This window comes from Triticum dicoccoides, chromosome 5B (assembly GCF_002162155.2).
Source record: "Triticum dicoccoides isolate Atlit2015 ecotype Zavitan chromosome 5B, WEW_v2.0, whole genome shotgun sequence".
Classification (NCBI taxonomy): domain Eukaryota; kingdom Viridiplantae; phylum Streptophyta; class Magnoliopsida; order Poales; family Poaceae; genus Triticum; species Triticum dicoccoides.
Genome location: NC_041389.1, coordinates 365,650,495 through 365,662,082, shown reverse-complemented (window position 1 = coordinate 365,662,082; position 11,588 = coordinate 365,650,495). Strand labels below are relative to the sequence as shown.

Genomic DNA, 11,588 nt, shown 5'->3' with positions numbered 1-11,588 from the left:
CACCGGTGGCCACCAGGGGCAACTCTGGTATGGCCTACCGGAAGTTTGGACAATACGGTGTGCCCTGAGAACGTGATATGTGGAGCTCCTATCAGGATTTGTCGGCACATTCGGGCGGCTTTGCTGGTCTTGTTTTACCATTGTCAAAATGTCTTGTAAACCGGGATTCCGAGACTGATCGGGTCTTCCTGGGAGAAGGAATATCCTTCGTTGACCGTGAGAGCTTGTGATGGGCTAAGTTGGGACACCCCTGCAGGGTATAAACTTTCGAGAGCCGTGCCCGCGGTTATGTGGCAGATGGGAATTTGTTAATGTCCAGTTGTAGATAACTTGACACCAGATCTGAATTAAAATGCATCAACCGCGTGTGTAACCGTGATGGTCTCTTTTCGGCGGAGTCCGGGAAGTGAACACGGTTTTGGCTTATGTTTGACGTAAGTAGGAGTTCAGGATCACCTCTTGATCATTGCTAGCTTCACGACCGTTCCATTGTTTCTCTTCTCGCTCTTATTTGCGTATGTTAGCCATCATATATGCTTATTCGTTGCTGCAACCTCACCACTTTACCCCCTTTCTTTCCCATTAAGCTTTGCTAGTCTTGATACCCATGGTAATGGGATTGCTGAGTCCTCGTGGCTCACAGATTACTACAACAACAGTTGCAGGTACATGTTATGCCATGATCATGACGCGAGAGCGATGCTTGCTTGATTTGGAGTTCTTCTTCTGCTTCTTCTTCGATCAGGGGATAGGTTCCAAGTCGGCAGCCTGGGCTAGCAGGGTGGATGTCGTTTGAGTTTCTGTTTGTGTTTCATCCGTAGTCGGATGTTGATCTTATGTATGTTGTATTGATGTATTCGTGTGGCATTGTATGCCTTATGTATGTATCCCCATCTATTATGTAATGTTGATGTAATGATATCCACCTTGCAAAAGCATCTTCAAGATGCGCTTCTATCCTTGGTGGGACCTTCGAGTTCCTTTAGGATAGGGTCGCATCTTGGACGTGACAAGTTGGTATCAGAGCCTCGACCGACCACAGGAGCCCCCTTGATTGTTGGCCGTTGTTGAGTCTAGAAAAAAACTATTTTGAGTCTTTGGATTATATATATCAGAGAGTAGGATTCTTTTTACTCCTCAGCCCCCTTCATCGCTCTGGTGAGGACTCCTGACGTAGATGTTTTGTCTTTCTTCTCCTCAAATTTCACTAAAAAAAATTAGGATCACACGGGGATCTTGGGATCGTTCCGATAGTCTTGTGACGAGAACATTGTTGTTGGTGCCTCCTGACATTTAGGAGTTGTGGCAGTGTCCCGGGGAGTTGAGCTCCGAGGTGTTGTCATCACAATTTTATCGTTGCAGTTCTGGAATACCTGAGTTTTGCCGACATCGAAAATCTCTTTTATGCAGTTGTTGGTGAGATAACCTCGACGCCACCCAGTACTGGGGAGTTCGGGAGTATTGCCATAGCTCGTATAACAGATGCTTTTCGAAGGTTGAGGTACACGATTTCCGGAGTTTTCTTGGTTATGTGTTGACGGATGGATACAGCTGGATGTAGGGATTGTTAGTTTGGGTGAGATATATTGCTTCCCCTGTATCCCCAACACCAGATTGCATAACCAGAAAGTTTCGGGAGTTTATAGGTGGGAATTCAAGTAGCTCCTAGAATATCTTTCCGACAGATGCCTGATATGGGATTGGGTAAATCTCTATCATATGTATTTGTTCCGGCTTATTTCTGCAAGCCAATCCTTTGTTTTGTTTTGAGTTGTGGTATTTGAGTTGCTTCAATGTCAAGTGTTGATTCCATACCTTTTCTAAACGGTGTTCTCATATTGCTATGTGAATACTAATCCTTCTTGATCATTGAGGTTTTCACGTCAATTCTTTCCGACCGGTGTGCTTCTCTTCAAGTGGATCCGATCATTTCAACATCCGCAAGATGAATTCTAAGTTTTTCTCAACGGTATCCATTTCATCTGCCCCAAGCTGCCTTTGTTTTCCCGCCCTCCCACCCTTTTTCTTCAAGGACTCAGATTTCTTAATCAAGTATCCATTTATTCATGTGAAGTCTCTTCACTCTTTTCAATCAATGTTTTGATCCGGTGATCCCTCGTGAAGATGCTCACGAGCTGCAAGTTCATCATCCTTCGTTCTTTTTTTCTTCTCCGGTGGATCCAATTCAAGCCTTCAGTGTTGTTCATATTCCTTTCCTCGTGTCAAATGCTTTCTCATGCCGGTGCACCTCTCAATCACTCACCTCTTGCTGTTCATTTGTTCCAGAGTGTTGAAGATATCTCAGAAGATTTGTGTTTCCATTCTTAATCCGTTCAAGCTATTTGGAGATTGTTATCTCATTCAAGCCATTTAATTCAACCGGTGCAATCTCTCTTTAAAATCATTTTCAATGGCGTGTTTCTTTTTAGTGGGCCCTAACCTACAAGTCTTTTCCCAGGATCTTACCTGACTCTTCTAATTATTCAGGAGCTATTCCCAAATTGATTTCTAAGTTTGACGTAAGAATGAATTTTCATCAGTCACATGCCTTCTCCAAGGTCGTTTTCAAATTCTTTTCATCTTTGGCTCAACCTTTCCTCTTTTAATTCTCCCGGAGTATCTCAACAATTCATGGTGGTGTTTCTCATCGTCATTCTCGGATTTTGAAGACCGAAGAAGAGTTCCTCTTAAATCCTTACCCGTTCTTCCAAAGATGCGTAGTTCAAGCTTTATGCCATCCTCTCATAATTGTTTTCGACTATGAGAATTCTTTTCTTACCATCCAAAGCATTTCATGAGTTTTTTCCATTTCTTTCCTCTAAAGGCCATCATGTCATAATTCTTCATTCTCAGCGTGTAGCTATCGTTCTCCAAATCTTATCGGTGCATTGTTCAAATAATCTCTAATCAGTTCATGGCCTCTTTGTTCTCATGTATCTAAATCCCCTCAAGTATCTTCATTCGTTTGCCAATTCTTTTCGGTGAATTGTGCCCTTGCTACTCTCTTTTCCAATTTTTACGGTGGTTCGTTCAAGATTTCACTTCCTTCGTTATCATATTAATTCATTCATTGTTTCCAAATTCCACCGGTGGTTCCATCAATACCTTCTCAAGTTCGCGCTATATCTCTTTTAATCCTTTCTACGGGAATAAGTAGTATGCCAAATCCATTGCTTGTCATCAATTTAATTTGATGAAGGATAAGCATACAATAAATCTTATTCTTATTTACTCAAGGTGATTCAATTCTTTTATTTCCGGAGTTCCAAGTTTTCTCAGTTATATCGTTGCAAAGCTTCATCTAAATCATTGCAAGGCTTCACCTTGTGTTTTCAAGTTCTCTTTCTTTCTATCACCATTTTATTACCAGAGTTCTTCATGGAGGATCTACATGGTGGTTCGTCAAGGATTCTTTCATTCTTCAATTGTTCTTCAAGATTTCCCTCGAAACTAAGATCCGCCAAGCTATACTCAAAAATAAACATGGTGCTCAACACATGTTTTTTTGTTAGGAGTTCAAGTATTCTTCTTCTTGCATTTTGAAGTACAATTCTTTCTACCTTATCTCTTGAGATGGTGTTATGCCATTCTTGATAATTTTCCTTTGTGTTTCATGATTCACAAGTTTTCAAGACTGACATATTTAAATCCATCATTTTCTGTTCGTTCAAGAGATCTTTTCAACCAATCAATCTTTTGTTGGAGTTATATTGGGTTATATCTCACCTACAGCCTTCCCTAAGGAATTTAGCTATTTGTGGTGCTTATCAATGATCCATTTTTCTCCTTCTCATCTCGGTGAAGAAGTTTTTCTTCTCTTTGGTGCTCTCAATCAAATCAATGGTTTCCATTAGTGGCCGGTTGTCACCTCATAGTCTTGAGATGTTTTCCATAAGCCCACTACAAGCTTATTCGTTTCGTTGTGGGTTTTCCAACAACTCCATTATAACCTTCTCGGAAGGGTGCTTTCCAAGCTCATTTGTGGCAGAAGTTGGCATTTCTTCTCCATTCCTTTATTCCAATGATCTATCTTCTATTTTTTCTTACGGAGGCATGGTGATGTTGCTCTCTTCGCTCATCATCTTGAATTGTGAGGATCATGTTTTTCGTGCTTATCCATTTAACCGGAGTGTTGTGTTCTCATTCAAGTTCTTTCATGTTATCAAGTTTTGCCTTTCTTTTCAACCCGAGTGCTGTCTGAAATCCTTCTTACCCATTGTGCCATTCTTTCAATAGTTTCGGAGGCAGTGTGTTGTTGATTTCATCAAGTATCTTCCCATCTTCTCAAGTTCATGTTCTATTCCTTCCATGTTCAACTGGAGTTCTGCCCGAATTCTTCCTCTCTCATCTTGTTTTAACCGGAGTGGTTTCCAATGCTATCTTGTCCATTAAACTCTTGATTCATGTCTTTGCAACCTTCAAGGTTCTCATAATGTTGCTTGTTCCTCGTGTTTAAGGAGTGTTTTCAATCTCGTTCATCTCCCTTGTATTCTCTCTTTCAATTTGTTCAACCTCTCAGGGTTCGTGGTTTCACTCGTTTGTCGAAGAAGCAACTTAGTTTTACCTCTTCTCTTCCTCTTTCGTTTCTCTCCGGTGCCATCCTAGATCTCAGGACGAGATCCTCTCGTAGTGGTGGAGTGTTGTAACACCCCGGATACAACTTCCATATTCGTAACTCCAACTCTTGCCTTTTATGGAGATGCGATATGATATTTCCTTCGTGGTTGGGTTTTTGTCTTTTGTTTTGCATTTTGTTCATGGCATGCATCTCATCTCATAGCATTATGTGCATCACATCCATATGTTTTCATAAAACTCGTAACCGTACGCAGTTGCCCTTTCTTTCTTTGCCTCCGTTGGCATTTTGTCAGGCCCTTGTCCTCGTTGACCTCCTCGGACCGCTTTGCCTTTGTTGACCTTCTCGCAGACCATTTGGACCCCTCTCTTCTCTCTTTCTCCAAGACCAACAAAACCCCCTTGACCCCGTGGCCTTTCTACAGACCCCATTGTCTTTGTTCCCCCTCTCGTCTAAATGCCCACCCTCTCTACACTTTGCTCAGTCCCCCTCGTGCGCATCCGTAAGCTGTCCCGAACCCGACCCGGGTTGTTGTTACCGATGGGTGCAGATCATCCCCAAAACATCTCCTTTTTCTTAATTGGACGCTCTAGCCTATTTATTCCGGGCCGTCCGATTACGATCGGAGGGACCAAATAGTCCCTAGCCAAATCCACCTACTATATATACACGGGATCCAACCCTAGAAATTAGGCAGCTTGTCCCATCCTCCTCATTCCTCCTAGCCGCCGCCACTCTCTCCCTTGGTTTCAGCACTGAGCCAACCAGCCACCACCGATCCTCTTCCTTGGGATCCATCCCCTCCCGATCCACCAACCACAACCAGACTCCTCCCCTCCTTGTTTCCCCCTCCTCTGCTCGTTCGTCCCCGAGCAGCACCTCCACCGTCACCGGCGACCGCGTCACCAGGACCCTCGTGCACGAGCTCCTCCCTTCTCACGCGCCTGAGACCAGCAGCTCTCCTCGAGCCGGCCGCAGCAGCAGCCCCAGGCCGACCCCGCGCCCTCTCCCTCGGTCCCTCCTTCTCTTCCTTCTTTCTCCTGATCTCACATCTCTCTCTCTATCGCAGGACCCTGACGGCCAAGGCGCCAGGAGCCCGAGCCTCCCGTCGCCAAACGCCACCGTGGCCAGCCGCCGGAACCCGACTAGACCATGCCGCAGCTCCTCTGCCTCCTTCCTTTCTCTCTTTCTTCTTCTTCACTGTCGTTTCTCTCTCCCTCCCTCACGCTATGCTCTTTGTCTCTCAAGCAGGACACCGCTGCCATGGCCTCAAGTCGAGCCGCCCTCGACCTCCTCCGGCCGCCCAACCATCAGATCCGTTCCACCATTCCTCGTCGTCCCCTCTTCGGATCTCGCTGCGAGACGCCCGCGCCGAGTCCAGCACCAAGCCGCCGCCATTGCCCCTGTTTCATGCCGGTGCACCGCTGCTGCCTTCCTCGTCCACAGGCGCAGGTGCTCGCATTGGTTGCGTCAACCAGCGGCTCGTCCCGCGCCTCTGCTCGCTGCGTTGACCCGATCTGGCCTCCTCGTTCGATCCAGCGCCCCTTCCAGCCCTTCTACTCCACCAACCGGCCCAAGGCCCAGGGTGAGCAGCCCCACTGGCCTTTCCTCTATTGGGCTAGTCAGATGCGGCCTGTACCATGTTTTTTCCCAGTTCTGCAAATTTGCTATTTATCCAGTGATTTAACAGATTTGCAGAAACCCCCTTGCACATCATGCATATAATAACTCATGAACTGTGCATCATATTAAAAAAAATTATATATGTAAAATGCTTAGAATTTTGTGTAGATTAATAATATGCCACTTTCATCCATGTTTAAAATGCTCAAAATGCTGTTTCTTTGAATTTGCTTAAATGTCATGTTAAAATGATTTCTTTCATTACTAAATAACCGTAGCTCGGTTTTAAATGTTCTTTATATGTAAATGGGGTGGGAAAATGCCTAGTTTAACATGGTCCACTTTATTTTCCTGTTTAACAACTTTAAAATATGTTTTAGGGCAGAACAGTACCAAATTCGAAATGTGGACATGAGGATTTTTCGGAATTGTTGTTCGTTGTTCCGGCCTCATTTAAACTTGCCTAGATAGGTAGTTTTATTATGCTTCACCTCTTGCCATGTTTGACAACATTTAATATTGTTTGGTAGATTAAACGAGATTAAACTAAATATGTCAATGTGGTGTTTTGTCAATATGCAACTCGTTGCATATTGAGCTCCACTTAACTTGTAGTATTGTTTGTTGCACTTTGCCATGCCATGCCTCATTAAACCGGACATGCATCATACTTGATTGTGCATCATGCCATGTTTTTGTGATGGTTGTTTACCATATTGTTTTCTTCTTTCCGGGTTGCTTCTCTCGTTAGCTTCGGTTTCGTTCCGGAGTTGTGAGGATTCGTTCAACTACGTTGGTTCGTCTACTTCATCGACTCATTCTTCTTCCTAGCGGGATTTCAGGCAAGATGACCGCTACCCTAGATCTCACTACTATCATTGCTATGCTAGTTGCTTCGTTCTATCGCTATGCTGCGCTACCTATCATTTGCTCTTCAAGCCTCCCAAATTGCCATGTCAGACCCTAACCTTTTCACTCTTCCTAGCAAACCATTGCTTGGCTATGTTACCGCTTTGCTCATCCCCTCTTATAGCATTGTTAGTTGCAGGTGAAGTTGAAGATTGCTCCATGATGGACAGGGTTATGTTGGGATATCACAATATCTCTTATTTAATTAATGCATCTATATACTTGGTAAAGGGTGGAAGGCTCGGCTTATGCCTGGTGTTTTGTTCCACTCTTGCCGCCCTAGTTTCCGTCATACCGGTGTTATGTTCCCGGATTTATCGTTCCTTACGCGGTTGGGTGATTTATGGGACCCCCTTGACAGTTTGCTTTGAATAAAACTCCTCCAGCAAGGCCCAACCTTGGTTTTACCATTTGCCTCACCTAGCCCTTTTCCCCTTGGGTTTCCGGAGCCCGAGGGTCATTTTTATTTACCCCCCCCGGGCCAGTGCTCGTCATGAGTGTTCGTCCAACCTGTCAGCCGCCGGTGGCCACCAGGGGCAACTCTGGGATGGCCTACCGGAAGTTTGGACAATCCGGTGTGCCCTGAGAACGAGATATGTCTAGCTCCTATCAAGATTTGTCGGCACATTCGGCCGGCTTTGCTGGTCTTGTTTTACCATTATCGAAATGTCTTGTAAACCGGGATTCCGAGACTGATCGGGTCTTCCTGGAAGAAGGAATATCCTTCGTTGACCGTGAGAGCTTGTGATGGGCTAAGTTGGGACAACCCTGCAGGGTATAAACTTTCGAGAGCCGTGCCCGCAGTTATGTGGCAGATGAGAATTTTTTAATGACCGGTTGTAGATAACTTGACACCAGATCCGAATTAAAACGCATCAACCGCGTGTGTAGCCGTGATGGTCTCTTTTCGGCGGTGTCCGGGAATAGAACATGGTTTTGGGTTATGTTTGACGTAAGTAGGAGTTCAGGATCACCTCTTGATCATTGCTAGCTTCACGACCGTTCCATTGTTTCTCTTCTCGCTCTTATTTGCGTATGTTAGCCACCATATATTCTTAGTCGCTGCTGCAACCTCACCACTTTACCCCCTTTCTTTCCCATTAAGCTTTGCTAGTCTTGATACCCATGGTAATGGGATTGCTGAGTCCTCGTGGCTCACAGATTACTATAACAACAGTTGCAGGTACAGGTTATGCGATGATCATGATGCGAGAGCGATGCTTGCTTGTTTTGGAGTTCTTCTTCTGCTTCTTCTTCGATCAGGGGATAGGTTCCAGGTCGGCAGCCTGTGCTAGCAGGGTGGATGTCGTTTGACTTTCTATTTGTGTTTCATCCGTAGTCGGATGTTGATCTTATGTATGTTGTATTGATGTATTCGTGTGGCATTGTATGCCTTATGTATGTATCCCCATCTATTATGTAATGTTGATGTAATGATATCCACCTTGCAAAAGCGTCTTCAAGATGCGCTTCTATCCTTGGTGGGACCTTCGAGTTCCTTTAGGATAGGGTCACATCTTGGGCGTGACAGCCATACAATAGAAACCTACTGGTCAAGTATCAAGCCCACATAAATGTTGAATGGTGCAACAGATCAAGGTCTATAAAGTATTTATTCAAATACATCCACAAAGGAGAAGATCGAACAACCGTCTTCATAGAAGCGGAAGACCAGCAAAGTGAAACAAGAGCTAGCAAATTAACAAACAGGGACGACGAAATCAAGAGGTACCTTGATGCCCGGTACATATCTGGATGTGAAGCCGCATGGCGCATATTTCAGTTTCCTCTTCAGTACAGAGAGCCTGCGGTTGAAAGGTTACAATTTCACCTAGAAAATGAACATGTCGTGGTGTTCCCGGACTCAATGGATTTAGATCAAATTGTATCCCGGCCTAACATAGAAAAGACAATGTTCACAGAATGGATGACAGCCAACCAGTTGCATGAAGAAGCTCACAGTTTGACGTATGCATAGTTTCCAACCAAATGTACTTGGCATGCACAAGAGAAAGAATGGAGGAAAAGGCGTGGTGGAAAAAAATCATAGGCATGATTTACTATGCACAACCAATGAGCGGTGAAAAATACTACTTGAGAATGCTGTTAAATACCGTCAAAGGATGCAGATCATATGAAGAAATTCAAACAGTTGATGGGGTTGTACATCCAACATTCAAATCCACATGTTATGCTCTTGGGCTACTTAACGACGACAAAGAGTGGGATGACTGCATCAAGGAAGCATCCCAATGGGCCCCTGCTCCTCAAATGCGCCAACTTTTCTGCACAATACTTTTATTTTCTGAGGCGACGGATCTCGCAAAGTTGTGGCAAAAAAAAATGGGAGTTACTATCTGAGGATATCCAACATCGGCAAAGAAGAATATTCAATTTTCAGGCCCTGGAACTCAACTCGGCACAAATAAAGAGCCTGCTCCTGGCAGAGATAGAACAACTATTGACTAAAGGTGGTAAGTCCCTCAAAGATTTTCCAAGAATGCCACTACCATATAGTTCAGTTATTCAAGATCTAAATAATAGATTAGTAAATGAGGAACTAAACTACGATAAAGATTCTTTAAGAATAGAGCACATGAAGTTACTGCATAAGCTAAATCAGGATCAGAGGATGGCTTTTGACGTTATAATAGAATCAGTCAACGACAGTCTTGGGAAATTGATTTTTGTTGACGGATATGGTGGAACTGGAAAGACATTTCTGTGGAAAGCAGTCACAACAAAATTAAGATCTGAAGGAAAAATAGTTCTAGCAGTTTCTTGAAGTGGTATAGCAGCACTTCTTTTACAGGGTGGAAGAACAGCTCATTCAAGATTTCACATTCCCCTCAAGATCACTAACGAGTCCACATGCAACATCAAGCAAGGAACATTTCTTGCGGAGCTAATAAAGAAAACGTCACTGAAAATATGGGATGAAGCACCTGTGACACACAAGCGCTGTTTTGAGGCACTAGATAAAAGTTTGAGAGACATACTTCGGTTCACATATGAGGACGCAGAGAATAGACCATTTGGAGGAATGACAGTAGTCTTGGGAGGTGACTTCAGGCAAATCCTACCAGTTATACCGAAGGGGAAAAGAGAACATATCATTTCTGCATCAATAAAGAGATCCTACCTATGGAAGAACTTTCAGGAGTACCGACTCAAAGAAAATATGCGTCTGAATTCATTCGAAGGTAGTCCAGAAGAGAAAGCAAAAACAGCTGAATTCGCAAACTGGATACTAAACATAGGTGATGGCACAACGTCAACAATAGATCAAGAGGATTGGGTTGGCATCCCAGAGGACCTTATTTTACATGAAGGGGATGACCCGAAAGCATCTATTGTTAACACCACCTATCCCGACTTACACAGAAAATACACTGATAGAACATACCTAGAGGAAAGAGCGATCTTGTGCCCAAGAAACGAGACTGTTGACCAGATTAATGCATACATCATGAGTCAAATCCCTAGAGAAGAGGTAACCTATTTCAGTTCAGATACAACATGCAAGGCAGTGTCTACAGTGGAAGATGAAGATATGTTGTACCCAACTGAGTTTCTGAATAGTCTTACATTTTCTGGAATTCCAGACCATGAACTGAGGCTGAAAGTAGGATTACCAATAATGCTTATGAAGAACATCAATCAAAGTGCAGGACTTTGCAATGGGACAAGACTAACAATAACACGGCTAGGAAAGCGTTTCATTGAAGGACATGTCATAACAGGTCCTAACGTTGGTGACAAAGTTTACATCCCACGAATTATCATGTCACCAAGTGATTCAAAATGGCCTTTCATTCTAAAAAGGAGACAATACCCAATATCAGTGTGCTTTGCGATGACTATAAACAAAAGCCAGGGGCAATCTCTCAAAAAAGTTGGACTCTACTTAGAAAGGCAAGTGTTCACACATGGACAACTCTATGTTGCAATGTCAAGGGTGACCAGCAGAAATGGATTGAAGATACTCATATCAGATGAAGAGCGTCCATCCGACAAGGTTGCAAAAAACATTGTTTACAAGGATATATTATAGATATTGTTACAAGCATTCTGATATGACTAAATATAATGTGATGCAGACATAGCAGCCTTATTTGGTTTCAAATGGATATATCTGAAATATTTTATCAGAACGAAATTTATTTACTTTTGGGTATCTTATTATATTCGTATATAGTCTATAGTCATTATTTAATTTAGTATGATTTTAGAATTTCTAGCAAACTCAATGTTTTGATGCATCCATTTAACAAACCCAAATATAGTGTTTGTGAGCTTGCTTCCGGCAGGAACAATCTGATTGGTGTCATACAATCTGCAAGTGCGTATATGGTACACATTTTTCTCTTCAATTTGTTGAATGTGTTCTTATGATTCTTGCAAGTGTCGAATAAATATTCATTATACTTACATGCACGTACATATAAAGATTTTTTATTCAGACTTTAGGTGCAGATTG

General features: G+C 43.3%; 1 long non-coding RNA gene across 3 annotated transcripts in view; it reads right to left on the bottom strand.

Moving 5' to 3' along the window:
* The window catches only part of LOC119309154, a 17,111-nt gene extending 6,524 nt beyond the window's left edge, over positions 1-10,587 (bottom strand). The window contains exons 1-2 of one of the 3 annotated variants that reach the window (XR_005150373.1): positions 10,515-10,587; positions 8,841-9,003 (exon numbers count right to left, since the gene is read on the bottom strand). This is a non-coding gene — a long non-coding RNA (uncharacterized LOC119309154). Of the gene's footprint in view, positions 1-8,840; positions 9,076-9,222; positions 9,254-10,514 lie in introns of those variants that run through there. The other 2 variants (XR_005150372.1, XR_005150371.1) reach the window with 2 other exon arrangements.
* Positions 10,588-11,588: the final 1,001 nt, after the last annotated feature.